Genomic DNA, 17,448 nt, shown 5'->3' with positions numbered 1-17,448 from the left:
AATAATAATAATAATAATAATAATAATAGTAATAGTAATAGTAATAGTAATAGTAATAGTAATAGTAATAGTAATAGTAATAGTAATAGTAATGTAATAGTAATAGTAATGATAATTTTATTTATAGTGCCCTTTTAACAAAGGGCATAACAGCATGTTAGCAATAGTCCTTTTTAACAGAGCCAGCGTATTGCCCCCACAATCATCTGGGTCCTCATTTTACCCACCTTGGAAGGATGGAAGGCTGAGTCAACCTTGACCCAGTGGTGAGATTTGAACCACTGAACTGCAGATCTATCAGTCAACTTCAGTGACCTGCAGTGCTGCACTCTACCCACTGCACCACCCCGACTTGAATTTTGTTGGGGATCAGCAAAGAAACCATGACTTGGTTGGTTCTTCTTGATCACTAAGCACTTTTTGAAAACACAAACTACAATCTCCATCCATCAATAGGAGGCATTTATTTATTTATTTATTTATTTAATCATTCATTCATTCATTCATTCATTCATTCATTCATTCATTCATTCATTCATTCATTCATTTATTGGATTTGTATGCCGCCCCTCTCCGGACATTTGCTTGTCTCTCAGGTAGATTTCTGACCACTTTCTGTTGGAGATTATTGGTTTCAGTTGCTTCTCAAAATGAGAGCTTTTCGATGGCATCCTACATGGTTACATATCCTAAAACAGTATTGTGGAAATTAGTTTTTTAGTGGATTGGTAGCATGGGTGTTGTGAGCACTCCTTTATTGCATTTTTCGACCTCTGGTAGGCCAACCATAGATAAATCCAAGAAAAGAAACATTTCAAAAGAAAACAGAACGTTTAATTCAACTACCGTGTTTCCCCGATAGTAAGGCAGTGTCTTACTATCTTTTTACCCCCAAAAGCCCCACTGTGTCTTACTTTGGGGGTATGTCTTACATTGTCCTGGGCACCGGGGCTGGCTCGTCTTCGGGCGCGGGGAGCTGCCGGAAAGGAGGCGGGCGCCGACCTCGACGTTCGGCGGGTTGCGGGGAGCATCCCCTCGCCGCTCCCGGCAATGTTTCTCGGCAGGGGAGGCCAACTCCGCGGCGACACGGACGCTCGGCTGGCTGGCTAAAGGCAGGTCAAGGGGTGGATGGGCAGTCAAAAAGGGTGAGCGGCCGCCGCTGTGCCCTCCTTTGCCCGCCTCCTTTCCGGCAGCTCCCTGCGCGCCCCTCGCCTTCGCTCGCCGCGGCGCCACCGCCTCTTCCCCTGCCGAGGCTCAGCTGCAAGCGGCTCCGAGGCGAGCGGAAAGGAGGCGGGCGAAGGAGGGCGCAGCTCCGGCCGCTCGCCTCGGAGCCGAGCGGCCTCGCTGGCCGCTTGCAGCTGAGCCTCGGCAGGGGAAGAGGCGGTGGCGCCGCGGCGAGCGAAGGCGAGGGGCGCGCAGGGAGCTGCCGGAAAGGAGGCTGGTGAAGGAGGGCGCAGCTCCGGCCGCTCGCCTCGGAGCCGCTCGGCCTCGCTGGCCGCTTGCAGCTGAGCCTTGGCAGGGGAAGCGGCCAGCGAGGCCGATCGGCTCCGAGGCGAGCGGCCGGAGCTGCGCCCTCCTTCACCAGCCTCCTTTCCGGCAGCTCCCTGCGCGCCCCTTGCCTTCGCTCGCCGCGGCGCCACCGCCTCTTCCCCTGCCGAGGCTCAGCTGCAAGCGGCCAGCGAGGCCGCTCGGCTCCGAGGCGAGCGGAAAGGAGGCGGGCGAAGGAGGGCGCAGCTCCGGCTGCTCGCCTCGGAGCCGCTCGGTCTCGCTGGCCGCTTGCAGCTGAGCCTCGGCAGGGGAAGAGGCGGTGGCGCCGCGGCGAGTGAAGGCGAGGGGCACGCGGGGAGCTTGGAAGCAATGTCATCGCCCCCCCCCGCAATACCGTTTATACCGTGTTACATATGTCTTACTTTCGGGGTATGGCTTATATAAGCCGACCCCCCTGAAACCCCCCATATGTCTTACAATCGGGGGGGTCTTACTATCGGGGAAACACGGTACATATGCTAGTTTTGTGACTGCTAAGGAAATGGGCAGAGGAAAGGTTTTGTGGCTCCTGGTGTTTTCTTTTCTATGGGAAACGGGTCCAAATGGCTCTTTGAGTGTTTAAGGTTGCCGACCCGGGCCTACAAAGTCTCTGCTTATTCTATGTTACTCAATGAAGAGCCTCGGTGGTGCAGTGGTTAGAGTGCAGTACTGCAAGCTACTTCTGCTGATCACCAGCTGCCAGTGGTTTGGCAGATTGAATCTCAGTAGGCTCAAGGCTGACTCAGCCTTCCTTCCTTCCAAGGTCAGTAAAATGGGGACCCAGATTGTTGGGGGCAAGAGGGTGACACTCTGTAAACCACTTAGAGAGGGCTGTAAAGCACTGTGAAGCGGTATATAAGCCTAAATGCTATTGCTATTGCTAATTCCTACAGAGGTTCTACTGTTGAAATGTAGTTTGTTAAGTTTTGGGATTCCTCTTCACTCTTCTTGTTGTTCTTTCCAGTTGTTGCCTTTCTGGTTGCCTACCATCAAAACAAAGCCCTGATCGGAGATCGAGGGCTTCTGCCATGCAAGCTGTTCTTGGAGGATGTGAAGCGCCATTTCAAGGGCAGAATAAACATGGAGACATTAAGCTACGCCCCAACTCTGATCTGGTTCTTGGATTGGTCCAGCATGGACAGCATCCTTGATGCCTTCGCTCTCATTGGTTTAGCCATCTCGGCATTTGTCCTGGTCACTGGATGTGCCAACATGATTCTCATGGCTGCTGTGTGGATAATCTACCTCTCCTTAATTAACGTGGGACAGATCTGGTAAGCCCTCTTAGTTTCTTATTTTTCTGCTTGGGAATAGCAATAGCCTTAACAGACTTAGAGTGGTACCTCTAATTAGGAACTTAATTCGTTCTGTGACCAGGTTCTTAAGTAGAAAAGTTTGTAAGAAGAAGCAATTTTCCCCATAGGAAACAATGTAAAAGCAAATAATGTGTGCGATTGGGGAAACCACAGGGAGGGTGGAGGCCCTGTTTCCTCCCAGGAGATTCCCAGAGAGGCCCCACAGAGGCTTCTCCCCGCCTTTTCTGGCCCTGTTTCCTCCCAGGAGATTCCTAGAGAGGCTCCACGGAGGCTTCTCCCCACCTTTTCTGGCCCTGTTTCCTTCTAGGAGATTCCTAGAGAGGCCCCACGGAGGCTTCTTCGCGCCTTTTCCGGCCCTGTTTCCTCCGAGGAGATTCCTAGAGAGGCCCCACGGAGGCTTCTCCCCGCCTTTTCTGGCCCTGTTTCCTCCCAGGAGATTCCTAGAGAGGCTCCACGGAGGCTTCTCCCCACCTTTTCTGGCCCTGTTTCCTTCTAGGAGATTCCTAGAGAGGCCCCACGGAGGCTTCTTCGCGCCTTTTCCGGCCCTGTTTCCTCCGAGGAGATTCCTAGAGAGGCCCCACGGAGGCTTCTCCCTGCCTTTTCCAGTTACAGTTTCAGAGGCTCTGGTTTGTAAGTGGAAAATGGTTCTTGAGAAGAGGCAAAAAAATCTTGAACACCTGGTTCTTATCTAGAAAAGTTTGTAAGTAGAGGCGTTCTTAGGTAGAGGTACCACTGTATATCCCTCTCCTTGAATGCTTTACATCCCTCTCCAAGGGATTTGTAGAGTCAGCATATTTCCCCTAGCAATCCATGTTCCCATTTTACCAATCTTGGAAGGATGGAAGTCTGAGTCAGCCTTGAACTGGTCAGGATCGAACTCCAGATTTTGGGCAGACCCAGCTCGCAATGCTGCATTTTAACCACTGCGTCATCACAGATCCTGGAGAATTGGCAAATTTCCCTGATGTGATGTGTCCCCCCCCCCCATTTCCCTTCCTATCTTTAATTGTTTTAGATTTATTTTGAATTTAAGTGGGAGAGCCAGTTTGGTGTAGTGGTTAAAGCACCAGGGTAGAAACAGAAGATTGGGCATGAAGCCGATTGGGTGATTTTGGGCCAGTCACTTTCTCTCAGCTATGGCAAACCCAGTTCTGAAAAATTTTGCCAAGGAAACTGCAGCGATTTATCCAGGCAGTCTTTGAGAATCGGACACAATGAAAATAAAAGGAAAAATCTTCCATTGGAACTTCATAGACTGCAGAGCAACAGTCTCCATCGGCACCTGGGTATAAAGGCCTTGTAAATTAGCATTTAGCAATAGCATTTAGACTTATACACCATTTCACAGTGCTTTACAGCCCTCTCTAAGTGGTTTACAGAGAGGAAGCATATTGCCCCCAACAATCTGGATCCTCATTTTACCAACCTTGGAAGGATGGGAGGCTGAGTCAACCTTGAGCCTACTGAGATTCAATCTGCCAAACTGCTGACAGCTGATGATCAGCAGAAGTCGCTTGCAATACTGCACTCTAACCACTGCACCACCGAATTCTCTCCTTGGACCTCCTCTTCCTCTGACCATGACCCAGAACAAAAAACACAATTTCCATCAGGCTGTTATAGTGGCTGTCCACACTCCCCCTTGCCCAAATCTGTGAGCAGAGATATTATAGGGATGTACAGTATAATAGCCTGTGAACAGACTATTTAAATGAATTTTTCCTCCCCAAGGGAAGGAGAGATTGTCCAATAATTTCTCAAAGCTGGAAGCTAATGGGGAGAGGGGCTGTGAGCCTCGGTGGTGCAGTGCTTAGAGTGCAGTACAGCAGGCTACTTCTGCTGATCACCCGCTGCCAGCAGTTTGGCAGATCAACATAAAAACATAAGAAGAGCCCTGCTGAATCAGGCCAAAGCCCATCGAGTCTAGCATTCTGTGTCACACAGGGGCCCACCAATTGTCCATGGGGATCTTGAGCAGAAAGAGAAGGCAAGACCTCCCTTTCCCTGGACCCCCAACAAATGGGACCCAAGGGAATCCGGCCTGCCTCAACCAACATAGTGGCAGCACTTGGACATCCGTTTCAATAACCACCCATGATACACTTGGCATCCATGAATCTGTCTAATCCTGCCTTGAAGCTATCAAGGCTGACAGCTCCTCACGACCTCTTCTGGAAGTGAATTCCATAAACCAAGGACCCTCTGGGTGAAGAAATATTTCTCTTGATTTGTCCTCACTTTCTTACCTATGAGCTTTAGGGAGTGCCCCCTTGTCCTAGTATCAAATCTCAGTAGGCTCCAGGTTGACTCAGCCTTCCCTCTTTCCAAAGTCAGTAAAATGAGGATGAAAGAAAATCTTTGGCTCAAACTTGTGCCTAGAGGTTCTGTGTTCAAGGAAGGACTCGAACATTTGTGAAGATTCTCAGTCATCCAGCTCATGATTGTCTCAAAAGGTGCTTTTTCAAAAGGCAAGTGGACTTCTTTTGTTTTTCCGTGAAGACATGTTGTATCTTATCCAAGAAGCTTCTTTGGTTCTGTCAGAGTTTAGGCGTAATTAGTATTATGAGATAAACCCAGGAGCAAAAACTCAGCACATAGCACGTAGAGCCTTTAGATAATTAATAGTGGTTTATATACAGCTAAATATATACAAACTTATACATGGTTAAATATCTTATCATATAGCTACAGATACATTGCAGAAGAGCAAATAAGAATATACAACTAGAGAGAACATGACACTCCCACTGATGCAGTGGTTCTCAACCTGGGGGTCGGGACCTATTTGGGGGTCAAATGACTGTTTCACAAGAGTCGCCTAAGACCATGGGAAAACAATGGCCAAATATTCAAATGATTACAGTGATCCCCCGTTTATTGCGTCCCCAACCATTGCGAACAGGGTACTTTGCGATTTTTCAACCCGGAAGTCAAAATACCATCTACGCATGCGTGCCCGTTTTTTCTATGGGCACGCATGCGTAGATGGCAACCGGGAGATCAGCTGCTGGGCGGCTTCCCCGGGTCTTCCCCCTCTTGCTGGCGTCAGCGAGGAGTTTCCCCACCGCCCACGCAAACTCCTCGCTGCCGCCCGCCCTTCGCCCGCCCACGCCGTTCATTCTCGCCGCTTTCGAGCTGAGTCCTGAAGCGAATTCGCTCCAGGACTCAGCTCGAAAGCGCCGAGAGCCAGCGTGGACAAGCCGTTCGTTGGCGCTGGCTATCGGCGCTGTTGAGCTGAGTCCGGAAGCGAATTCGCTCCCGGACTCAGCTCGAAAGCGCCGAGAGCCAGTGTGGACAAGCCGTTCGTTGGCGCTGGCTATCGGCGCTTTTGAGCTGAGTCCGGAAGCGAATTCGCTCCCGGACTCAGCTCGAAAGCGCCGAGAGCCAGCGCCCCCCGGACCCCCAACCCGGGTTTGGGGGGCTGCTAGGAAGCCCCCCATGCCGGCGGCAAACAGCCGCGCCGCCCCCAATCTTCGGCTCCTCGCTAGCGCTGTGGGAGTAAAAACACCATCTGCACATGCGCAGATGGTGTTTTTACTTCCGCAGCGCTACTTCGCGAAAACCCGCTCGTTGCGGGGGGTCCTGGAACGGAACCCTCGCAACGAGCGGGGGATCACTGTATTATGAAAGGGGAAGGCGGCAGAGAAGAATAAAGCAATCAAGCAAAGTCAGCCATTGGTCCCCTTTAAAGAAGCAATACAACAGCATCTTGGGAAACAAACACACAGGGTTTTTTTTTCACACAACCATGCTGATGGACAAACTAAATGTTATACATCCTCTGATTATTATATATATAAATCCAAACTCCTCAGTCTGGTACTCTAGAGGCTTGGACACTAGAGCTGGAAGAACAGCTCCCTAGTTCCTCCTCTCACATGTTAAAATATTCCTAACAAGTTAATTGGGTACAAAATTCAGTTGCCTTTTGGGAAAAACAGGACCTTTGAACGGGATTTGAATCCAGATCTCCCTTCTTGTAGCAACTTCTCCACTACTCCCCATTGGCTCTTTGTCCAGCAACTCTTTTTATTTCCATGGAAGCTTCTATTCTGCCCAAGAGGGGCGGCATATAAATCCATTTAATAAAAATAAAATAATAGAATAAAATAAAATAAAATAAATAAAATAAAATAAAATAAAATAAAATAAAATAAAATAAATAAAATAAAAAAATAAAAAATAAAATAATAAATAAAACAAAATAAATAAAATAATAAACAAAACAAAACAAAACAAAACAAAAAAATATTCTCTCCACTAGTTGTATTTATGGTAAATTTCTCAACACCAGTGAACAGTTTGCCTTTCAGTAAATCCAGAAAAGCTTCGTGACTTCATGACTAAGCCCACTGCCGAGGAGAAAGTTTTGTGGTGCCAAAATTCCTGTTGGCTTACTGGCTTGGATCAATTTTCTGATCTGGTTTTAAAAGCAACAACTAAAACAATTGGAAGGAAAACTCAGTGAAGGAAAGAAAAAAAGAGGTTGCTTTCCTAGAGAAGGTGGAAGCGGTTTTCAGCAAAAAGATTTTAGCAACGTGTGAAAGAATTCAAAGCTGTGATGCGATGCAGTATTTGAGGATTTCCAAGATACCGGAATGTCACAGGATTGTGCTACGTTTCTCCAATAGGCCTTCCTATCTCCTCCCATTAAGGACTGCATGACTGTAACTTGTTGTTTCTATCCTTACAATTTATATTGATTGTTTCCTAGTATGATTTGATTGCTTACTTGTACCCTATATCATTATGTACTGTATCTTATGATTCTTGATGAATGTATCTTGCCTTTTATGTACACTGAGAGCATATGGACCAAAGACAAATTCCTTCAGTGTCCAATCACACTTGGCCAATGAAGAATTCTATTCTACTCCACTCCACTCCACTTCTTCCCTTCCCTTCCCTTCTATTCTATTCTTTTCCTACTCCTCCTCCTCCCACTCTACTCCCACTCTATTCTACATGACTCCACTTCACTCTATAAAAATGAGGATGTTTCTACTGTAGGAAATTAAGAAACTCCCTTTTCGTTGCAAAAATTAGTTTATAAATTGAATGCCTAGGAGCTTCGGCTATTCTCCTGAATGGGATGGGGAAGTGAAATGCCCTGAGTTACATCTTCCGTAGAGCTAATAATAGGAGTGTTAGAATACTGTATGTAAATATGCTGGGTGTTGCAATACATAGGCCAACAATGTGAGTTTAAGACTGTACCTTTAAGAGACATGTGCTGTAAGAAGGAGCCAACGATGTTCCTCTTGGGGGAGTTTGTACTAGAGAGCTTTATATTTGCTGTGTGTATACTTGCTGTGTGCGAGGGGATGGGACTTTTTGCCTCTGCCAGTTGGATGAAGCTCTTTCCTCCGCAGCAGCTGATCGGCCGCTGCCTTCTCTCCCTCGCCCAAAGGCCCCTAGCTCTTGGCCCCAGCCCTTTCGCCACAAAAATCCAAATTCAGCCACAGCCTTTTGGCCACATTGGACACTTCGCCACCATCCAATCAGAACAGTTGTTACAAAATGCTACTTTTGGAAGGAAAGAATGGGCCAGTTTGCTCTTTCATACACAAACACACACGTTGAATGATAGAGATGGAAGGGACCTCGGTGGCCATCTAGTCTGACCCCCTTCTCATTCAGGAGACTTACAGAATGATAGAGAGGGAAGGGAACTCAGTGGCCATCTAGTCTGACCCACTTTCTCATTCAGGAGACTTACAGAATGATAGAGAGGGAAGGGAACTCAGTGGCCATCTAGTCTGACCCCCTTCTCATTCAGGAGACTTACAGAATGATAGAGAGGGAAGGGACCTTGGTGGCCATCTAGTCTGACCTGACCCACCTTCTCATTCAGGAGACTTACAGAATGATAGAGAGGGAAGGGAACTCAGTGGCCATCTAGTCTGACCCACTTTCTTATTCAGGAGACTTACAGAATGATAGAGAGGGAAGGGAACTCGGTGGCCATCTAGTCTGACCCACTTTCTCATTCAGGAGACTTACAGAATGATAGAGAGGGAAGGCTGGGGAATGCTGGCTGGGGAATTCTGGGGGTTGAAGTCCAACTATCTTCAAGTTGCCAAAGTTGGGAAATACTGACCTAGACATTCTAACAAGGAGCATCCACCTCTTTTGTGCAGGCCTCTAGCAGCTTATGAATAGAGAGCGGGCTGACTGCTGTGCTTCTCACAAGACATCTACTGAAAAGCAGCTCCTCCCATGCACACGGTTCACTCTAGCACTGTGGGTTTTTAAAATTGCTTTGGATATTTGAGACTGGATTGTTAGGCCAAGGTTACTTGGGGTAACTGCTCCTGGTTCTGTTTGTGCAAAAGTGGACAGGTCGGTACGAGATCAGGTAATTTATGGCAACTGGTAGCTTTAATGATCAAGAGTTAATGGCAGTTTGATCAAGGGTGATGATAAGACGAGGAAGAGAAATTTCTCTTTTACCCCAACTCGCCATTCATCTTCATTTTAGTGATAGTACAATATGGGAAAGAGCTGGGTGAAAAGGATCTTGTTCCTGAGATTGTTTGGTTGTGGTCATATTTGGTGGGTTTTGAAAAAAAAATTCACATTCCCAGCAAGGGGTCAAGACGATGCCATGATTGTTGTGTTTACACTGCAATGACAGTTGCTTAGAGCGATGGTTGTGGATGAGGCAAATACAGTGGTAACTCTGCCTACAAATGCCTCTATTTACAAACTATTCTAGATAAGATCCGGGTGTTCAAGATTTTTTTGCCTCTTCTCAAGAACCATTTTCCACTTACAAACCCGAGCCTCCGAAATTGTAACTGGAAAAGGCAGGGAGAAGCCTCCGTGGGGCCTCTCTAGGAATCTCCTGGGAGGAAACAGGGCCGAAAAAGGCAGGGAGAAGCCTCTGTGGGGCCTCTCTAGGAATCTTCTGGGAGAAAACAGGGCTGGAAAAGGCAGGGAGAAGCCTCCATGGGGCCTCTCTAGGAATCTCCTGGGAGGAAACAGGGCCGGAAAAGGCAGGGAGAAGCCTCCGTGGAGCCTCTCTAGGAATCTCCTGGGAGGAAACAGGGCCTCCAACCTCCCTGTGGTTTCCCCAATCGCACACATTATTTGCTTTTACATGGATTCCTATGGGTAAAATTGCTTCTTCTTACAAGCTTTTCTACTTAAGAACCTGGTCACGGAGCAAATTAAGTTCGTAAGTAGAGGGACCACTGTAGGAGTTTGGGGTGATAATTACTACAGTAATTACTCCTTCTCCCACCTTCTGATTATAAACTCCTTTCCAATGGAAGTTGGAACTGGGGGGGAGTGGGTAGGTTTTAGGGGGAAATAATTCCCCCTAATTCCAGAAGCTGGAAATTCCCAGTACATTTAATTTTGTCTGAAGGCCTTTCTGAAGAATCCTCTTCTTCAGCCAATTGTGTCTGATTCCGGAAATTGCAATTTAAGAAAGTAAAGGCCCCTTGAATGAAGCTTGATCCTTGCTGACCACAGGAAATAAAACCTCCCCCCCACACACATTTCTTTCAAAGCCCCAAAGTGCCTGGATGACTCTAGAAAGACTCATCCAACGAAGTGGCCGCTGTCAGCTGACTCTTGAAAAGTTACCGTAATTTTCAGAGTACAAGATGCATCGGAGTATAAGATGCACCTTAGTTTTGGCAGAGGAATATAGGGGAAAACATCTACTTACCAGGTATTCATCTGGCTAGCACCCTTGGTCTGGTCAGCTTCAGCACATTCCCCATTGACTTTCCTTGTTAGAAGGTTGCAAAAAGGACCCTGCAACTGTCATAAGTATGAGTCAGTTGTCAAGCATTAAGTGTTGTACCTTATGATTCTTGACAAACGTATCTTTTCTTTTATGTACAGTGAGAGCATCTGCACCGAGACAAATTCCTTGTGCGTCTGGTCAAACTTGGCCACTAAAGAATCTATTCTATTCTAGGCTACTCCAGTCCGGTCCGGTCTGGCCCGGCCCACTGCACTCCACTGCACTCCACTCCACTGCACTCCACTCCACTGCACTCTACTCCACTGCACTCCATTCCACTGCACTGCACTGCATTGCACTCCACTCCACTGTATTCCTCTGTTCTCTTCTGTTTTGTTCTGTTCTGTTCTGCTGTTCTATTCTGTTCTGTTCCTGTCCACTCCTCTCCACTCCACTCCACTCCCTGTTCTGTTTTATTCTGTTCTATTCTATCCTGTTCTGTTTTATTCTGTTCTGTTATGTTCTAGTCTAATCTAGTCTAGTCTAGTCTAATCTAGTCTAGTCTTCTAGTCTAGTCTAAGCATATGAATTTTGATCAAAGGACCATGAAGAATCACAGTCGTGTGCAAAGTGTTCATGTCACGTTTTTCAGTGCTTTGTAACTTTGGACGGTCACTAAACAAACCATTGTAAGTCGAGGACTACCTGTGGTCTAGAAATCTTCCTTCTGCTTATCTGTCCTGGTGCACGAGTAGCTTTTTATTTATTTTGGTTTTAAGCCCCGTCTCCTGTTTCTGCTCCTGGTGTCTCTGTTTACCCTGGCTCTCCCGTTCCTCTTGTCAATCTTTCGGCAGGCTTATCTTGGATTAATTTCTCCAAACTTCCTCTCTTCCTTTGGCTGGACTCAGCCACCTGCCTTTCCATCTCGTGGAAAGAGATCCAAACCTGGGGAGACCCAGCTCCTCTGCGTGGCTCTGGATGGGTTGGGGAAATGGCATGAATCTCCTCTGTCCGTCGAAGGACTGCTGTCTGTGGCGCCCTCTGAGGCCGTTGTGGGTGCATGGGTGTCCAATGGGCATGCATACAGGGGTGGGTTGCTGTCCAGACCGGGCGGGGGGAACGCAGTGGGTAGCAAAAATGGAGCTCCACCCCAGAGCACCCAATTTGCACTGAAAGATGATGAAAGAAAATGCAAAGCGTCTTGCATAAGCCAAGCCCACAGTGCGGTAGTGAAAATTTTGGTAGCCCTTCACTGCCTTTAAGCCACTCCCCAGTCACATGATTGTCAAGCCACTCCCAACTGATCACATGGCCAGCCACGCCCACAGTGCGGTAGTAAAATTTTTGGTGGCCCTTCTGCGCATGTGCAGCAAGCAAAATCTGGTGTAAGGATATGTATGGGAGTGAGATTTCGGTGATTTTCACCGATATTTTTGCTTCTGCGCATGTGCCGAAGGAAAAAAATTGGCGAAAATCACTGAAACCTTGCCCGCGTGAGCGTCTTCACACAAAGATTTTGCTTTGCCCATGCGCAGAAGCCAAATATTGTGCGAGGGTGCACGCCAGGAACGCGCAGCTGTGTGCACATCCCAAAAATTGCTACCGAATGTAGCACCTGACTGTTCTGATAGCGACCCATTTCTAGACTCTAAGCCAGTGATGGCAAACCTTTTCCTGCCAGGAAAACCATTCATCCAAACTTCAAGTGTGTGATTGTTCATGGTCACTCTATATGACTTCCTATAGCTTTGATTGGTCAATCTGTCTGTCTCTCTCTGTCTATCTATCTGTCTGTCTGTCCGTCCGTCCGTCCGTCCATCCATCTACCTACCTACCTACTCATCCACCCACCCACCCATCCATCCATCCATCTATCACCTATCTATCATCTACAGCAGTGATGGCAAATCTTTTTTTTCTCGGGTGCCTAAAGAGCATGCACATGTGCTGTCGTACATGCACGAGTACCCACACCCATAACTTAATGCCTGGGTAAGGCAAAACAGCTTCTCCCCCCCACCCAGAGGCCATCTGGAGGTCAAAAATGGCCTGTTTCCCAACTTCTGGTGGTCCAGTAGCCTCGTGTTTCGCTCTCCCCAGGCTCCAAAGGCTTCCCTGGAACTGGGGGAAGGTAAAAATGCCCTCTCCTATCCCTGCGGAGGTTCTCTGGAAGCAAAAAACGCCCTCCCAGAGCCTCTTTGCAAGCCAAAATCAGCTGGTCGGCACACACATGCACGTTGGAGCTCAGCTAGGGCAACGGCTCGCTTGCCAGCAGATATGGCTCTGCGTACCACCTGTGGCACCTGTGCCATAGGTTCGCCATCAGTGCTCTAAGCCACCCCAGGGGAGCCACAGTAGATCTTGAAGTTGCGCCCACAGTTTGAGCTCTTCCACTCTTCCCTGTGGGCCTTTCAGAGGAGGGATTCCAGTTTGCTACTGATGCGCTTACCGGAAAGCAAGAAGGGTGGGCTCTCGCCCAGGCAGAAACATCTGGAGAGGTTTTCCTTGGCACCCAAATCCGTTGCACCTGGATTGACGTCTCGAGTCTTTTGTTTTCTAGCCTGCGCTGCGTCTTCCTGGTTGGAATCAAAACCTTCCGTCCCTGGACGGGCAGCATGTAGTTAGTAATGGGAAGCCAGTTCAAAGGTAGATAAATGGAGCTTTCCCCCATCCCCCCTTTCATTTCTGCCAGCGAGGAGCAATTTATTCTTTTTAAGTCCCTTATTTAACATTTTTAAAAACCATCTTTCTGTTTTGGGGAAGGAGATTTCAGATGTCAAGCATTGTTGATTTCACAGCACGTTCTTTTCAACTTCCCTCCAACCGGCGAGAGGATGTTGGTGGGATTGTCCTGCTTTTTATTTTTAAATCCTCTCTTTTTCTTTTTTTTTCCTGGTCCAAAGGAAGACACTTCTGGTACGATTGCATTCATTCCCTTTGAAGGCCCATCTCTTAATAGCAGAACCTGCAACTCTTTCCATGTCTTCATGTTACCTTACTTTTTTATTATTATTACTTTTATCTCCACATCTCCACATATATCAATGCATGTACCTTAAAAACCCAAAGTACAGTGGTACCTCCACCTAAAAATGCCTCTACTTACGAACTTTTCTAGAGAAGAACCGAGTGTTCAAGATTTTTTTGCCTCTTCTCAAGAACCATTTTCTACTTACAAACCTGAGCCTCTGAAACTGTAACCCGAAAAGGCAGGGAGAAGCTTCCATGGGGCCTCTCTAGGAATCTCCTGGGAGGAAACAGGGCTGGAAAAGGCAGAGAGAAGCCTCCGTGGGACCTCTCTAGGAATCTCCTGGGGGGAAACAAGGCCGGAAAAGGCAGGGAGAAGCCTCCGTGGGACCTCTCTAGGAATCTCCTGAGAAAAAACAGGGCCAGAAAAGGCGGGGAAAAGCCTCCTTGGAGCCACTCTAAGAATCTCCTGGGAGGAAACAAAGCCAGAAAAGGCGGGGAGAAGCCTCCATGGGGCCTCTCTAGGATCTCCTGGGAGGAAACAGGGCCTCCACCCTCCCTGTGGTTTCTGCAATTGCATGCAGTAAAGTTTAAAGTTTAGTTTAAAGTTTAATTGGATTTGTATGCCACCCCACTCTGAGGACTCGGGGCGGCTCACAGCACATAATACAATAGTAGAAAAACAATCCAATTAATAACATAAGCAATCGTAAAAAAATTATAATTTTAAAACTTCAATTAATTCTTACAACAGTCATATTAGGAAACATTCATTGGCCAGGGGGAAGCTCTAATAACCCCAGGCCTGGCGACAGAGATGAGTTTTTAAACTCTTATTTGCTTTTACATTGATTCCTGTGGGAAAAATTGCTTCTTCTTACAAATTTTTCTACTTAAGAACCTGGTCCCGGAACGAATTAAGTTCCTAAGTAGAGGTACCACTGTATCCATATATAATTTCATATTTCTCTCTAAACTCTTATATTGCCATAAGTACACACACATCATATTAATAATTTATCAGTCTGTGTTGCTACTTTCCTTTCTCACTCCCCTCCCACTCTCTCCATTTACCTTCCATCTACCTTCCTTCCCTTCTCTCCTTCCTTCTTTCCTTCCTCTCGCCACCCCACCTCTTCCTCTCTCTGACTTCTTCCTCTTTTTCACCCTCTAAATTTCCCTTCAGTGATTTCTATTTCTAGTAACTATTATATTTCCATCTTAATCGTCTAGCCTACAATACACACTGCTCAAAAAAATAAAGGGAACACTTAAAACACCACAATATAACTTCAAGTAAATCAAATTTCTGTGAAATCAAACTGTCCACTTAGGAAGCAACACTGATTGACAATCAATTTCACATGCTGTTGTGCCCATTCAATTTTGTACAGAACAAAGTATTGAATGGGAATATTTTATTCATTCAGATCTAGGATGTGTTATTTGAGTGTTCCCTTTGGTTTTTTTGAGCAGTGTACGTAGATATAACAATGTTTATATACATGATATTGGTATTAATAATAGAGAAACATTAGGACAGGGATGGAAGGCACGCTGGTGCACTTATGCACGCCCCTTATTGACGTCTTAGGAATCAAGAGAGGTCAACAGTGGACAGTCTACCCTCTTTGGTGGTTTGGTCAGGTAGTGAGCTCCAGGCATTTTCTACAGTTCGAGTTCCCCATTCATTGATACCCCAGATGGAAAACACTCACAACGTGCATAGGAGCTTTTAATTTCCCCCAAATGCCTTCTCTAGAGCAGGGGTCCCCAAACTTGGCAAACGTTAAGACTTGTGGACCTCAACTCCCAGAATGCTGACTGAAGAATTCTGGGAGTTGAAGTCTACAGGTCTAAAAGGTGTCAAGGTTGAAGGCCTCTGCTTTAGGGCCATCATGGTCTAGATGACTGAGAACCTCTATAGACTTATAAGTCCAGACATTTTGTGCAGTGCAGGGACCTCTTGCCAAATGCATGGCCATTTTCAAACAGCAGATGGATGCAGCTAGGGCAGCAGGGCAGCAGGGCAGCATGGTGCCTGGAGTTGAACCGGTAAAGCAGAGCAATTTGCTCTGATCATATTGAGAGGGACTTTCCTTTTCCACTAAAGTCTTCGGAGAGGGGCGGCATACAAATCCAAATAATAAATAAATAAATAATAAAGATCCTGGATGAAAGGTTATATAGTGGTACCTCTACTTATGAACTTAATTTGTTCCATGACCAGGTTCTTAAGAAGCAATTTTTCCCATAGGAATCAGTGTAAAAACAAATAATGCGTGTGATTGGGGAAACCACAGGGAAGGTGGAGGCCCTGTTTCCTCCCAGGAGATTCCTAGAGAGGCCCCATGGAGGCTCCTCCCTGCCTTTTCCGGCCCTGTTTCCTCCCAGGAGATTCCTAGAGAGGCCCCACAGAAGCTTCTCCCCGCCTTTTCTGGCCTTGTTTTCTCCCAGGAGATTCTTAGTGAGGCCCCACAAAGGATTCTCCCTGCCTTTTCTGGTTACAGTTTTGGAAGCTGGGGTTTGTAAGTGGAAAATGGTTCTTGAGAAGAGGCAAAATAATCTTGAACACTCGGTTCTTATCTAGAAAAGTTCGTAAGTAGAGGCATTTGAAGGTAGAGGTACCCCTGTAATATGCTTCAAACTGAAAGTAAAAACACTTTAGCAAAAAATGCTGTCTTCCTTACAGCTGGCTGTAGAATTCTGGGAGTTGAATTCCACAAGTCTTAAAGTTGCCAACTTTGAAAACCTCTGCTCTAGAGTAACATCTTTTGTCCATCTTGTGGGCCCTAAGTGTCCCCAGGGACTCTGCCTCAGAGCCCATCTACCAGAACTATCTGGTGTTATCACAAACCACCAAGTACAAAGACTCAAGCTGTTCCCCTTGAGGAAATAGACTCAGTGTGTTAAAGTAGTCGGAGAACCACAAATATGTCTCAGGTCTGTTGACATGTTCAGGGAGAAAGATTTAAGATTCTTGGCATGGGAGAGAGGGTTTGAGGTGAGGTTTAGCACTACAGGAATCAACTAGTAGAAGCCCAGGGTATAAAATGTGTTATCTGGTTTCCCAAGGATGTGAATTGGACACGACCAACAATTACTAGCTTTTCTGACACAACTTGAAAAACCATAATGTGGCAAAATGGAGTCATAGGGAATCTACTATACTGCTCAAAAAAATAAAGGGAACACTCAAAGAACACATCCTAGATCTGAATGAATGAAATCCTTGAATACTTTGTTCTGTACAAAGTTGAATGTGCACAACAGCATGTGAAATTGATTGTCAACCAGTGTGGTTGACAATCCTAAGAGGACAGTTTGATTTCACAGAAGTTTGAAGTTATATTGTGTTGTTTTAAGTGTTCCCTTTATTATTTTTTTAGCAATGTATTCTCACCATGCATCCCTGAAAGAATTATTATCTCATATGGCCTTATCAGTTATAGGTAATAATGAATTCAGTTGGCCCTTGTTTAGTAATTGCCTCATTTAGCAACAGTTTGCAGCAACCACAGTGACCAAAAAATAACTTTGCAACCAATTCTTGCACAGGCAGAGTAAAGGAAAGCTGAAAGTAAGATATTTTAGTATATTAATTGGATTTTTAGATATGTATATGGTATATTGTTTTTGACATGTTCTGAGCCGCCCCGAGTCCTCGGAGAGCGGTGGCATACAAATCCAATAGATAGATAGATAGATAGATAGATAGATAGATAGATAGATAGATAGATAGATAGATGAGATGAGATGAGATGAGATGAGATGAGATGAGATGAGATGAGATGAGATGAGATGAGAACAAATTAACAGAGTTGGAAGGGACCCTGTAGGTCATCTAGTCCAAACCCTCCTCCAAATGGGAAGCCCTACACCATTTCTAAATATATGGCAGTCCAGACTCATCTTAAAAGCTTTCAGTGATAAAGCCCC

General features: G+C 46.3%; 1 protein-coding gene across 2 annotated transcripts in view; it reads left to right on the top strand.

Moving 5' to 3' along the window:
* Positions 1-17,448, top strand: part of LMF1 (lipase maturation factor 1) — a 170,200-nt gene that overhangs the window by 14,524 nt on the left and 138,228 nt on the right. Inside the window, exon 2 of one of the 2 annotated variants that reach the window (XM_070760837.1) lies at positions 2,492-2,801. The gene's annotated coding sequence lies outside the window, so the exon portion shown is untranslated. Of the gene's footprint in view, positions 1-2,491; positions 2,815-17,448 lie in introns of both variants that reach the window. The other variant, XM_070760836.1, reaches the window with a different exon arrangement.

The sequence above is a fragment of the Erythrolamprus reginae genome, chromosome 9 (genome assembly GCF_031021105.1).
Source record: "Erythrolamprus reginae isolate rEryReg1 chromosome 9, rEryReg1.hap1, whole genome shotgun sequence".
Lineage (NCBI taxonomy): Eukaryota > Metazoa > Chordata > Lepidosauria > Squamata > Dipsadidae > Erythrolamprus > Erythrolamprus reginae.
The sequence above is the reverse complement of the archived record's forward strand: the minus strand, read 5'-3'. Positions and strand labels throughout refer to the sequence as shown.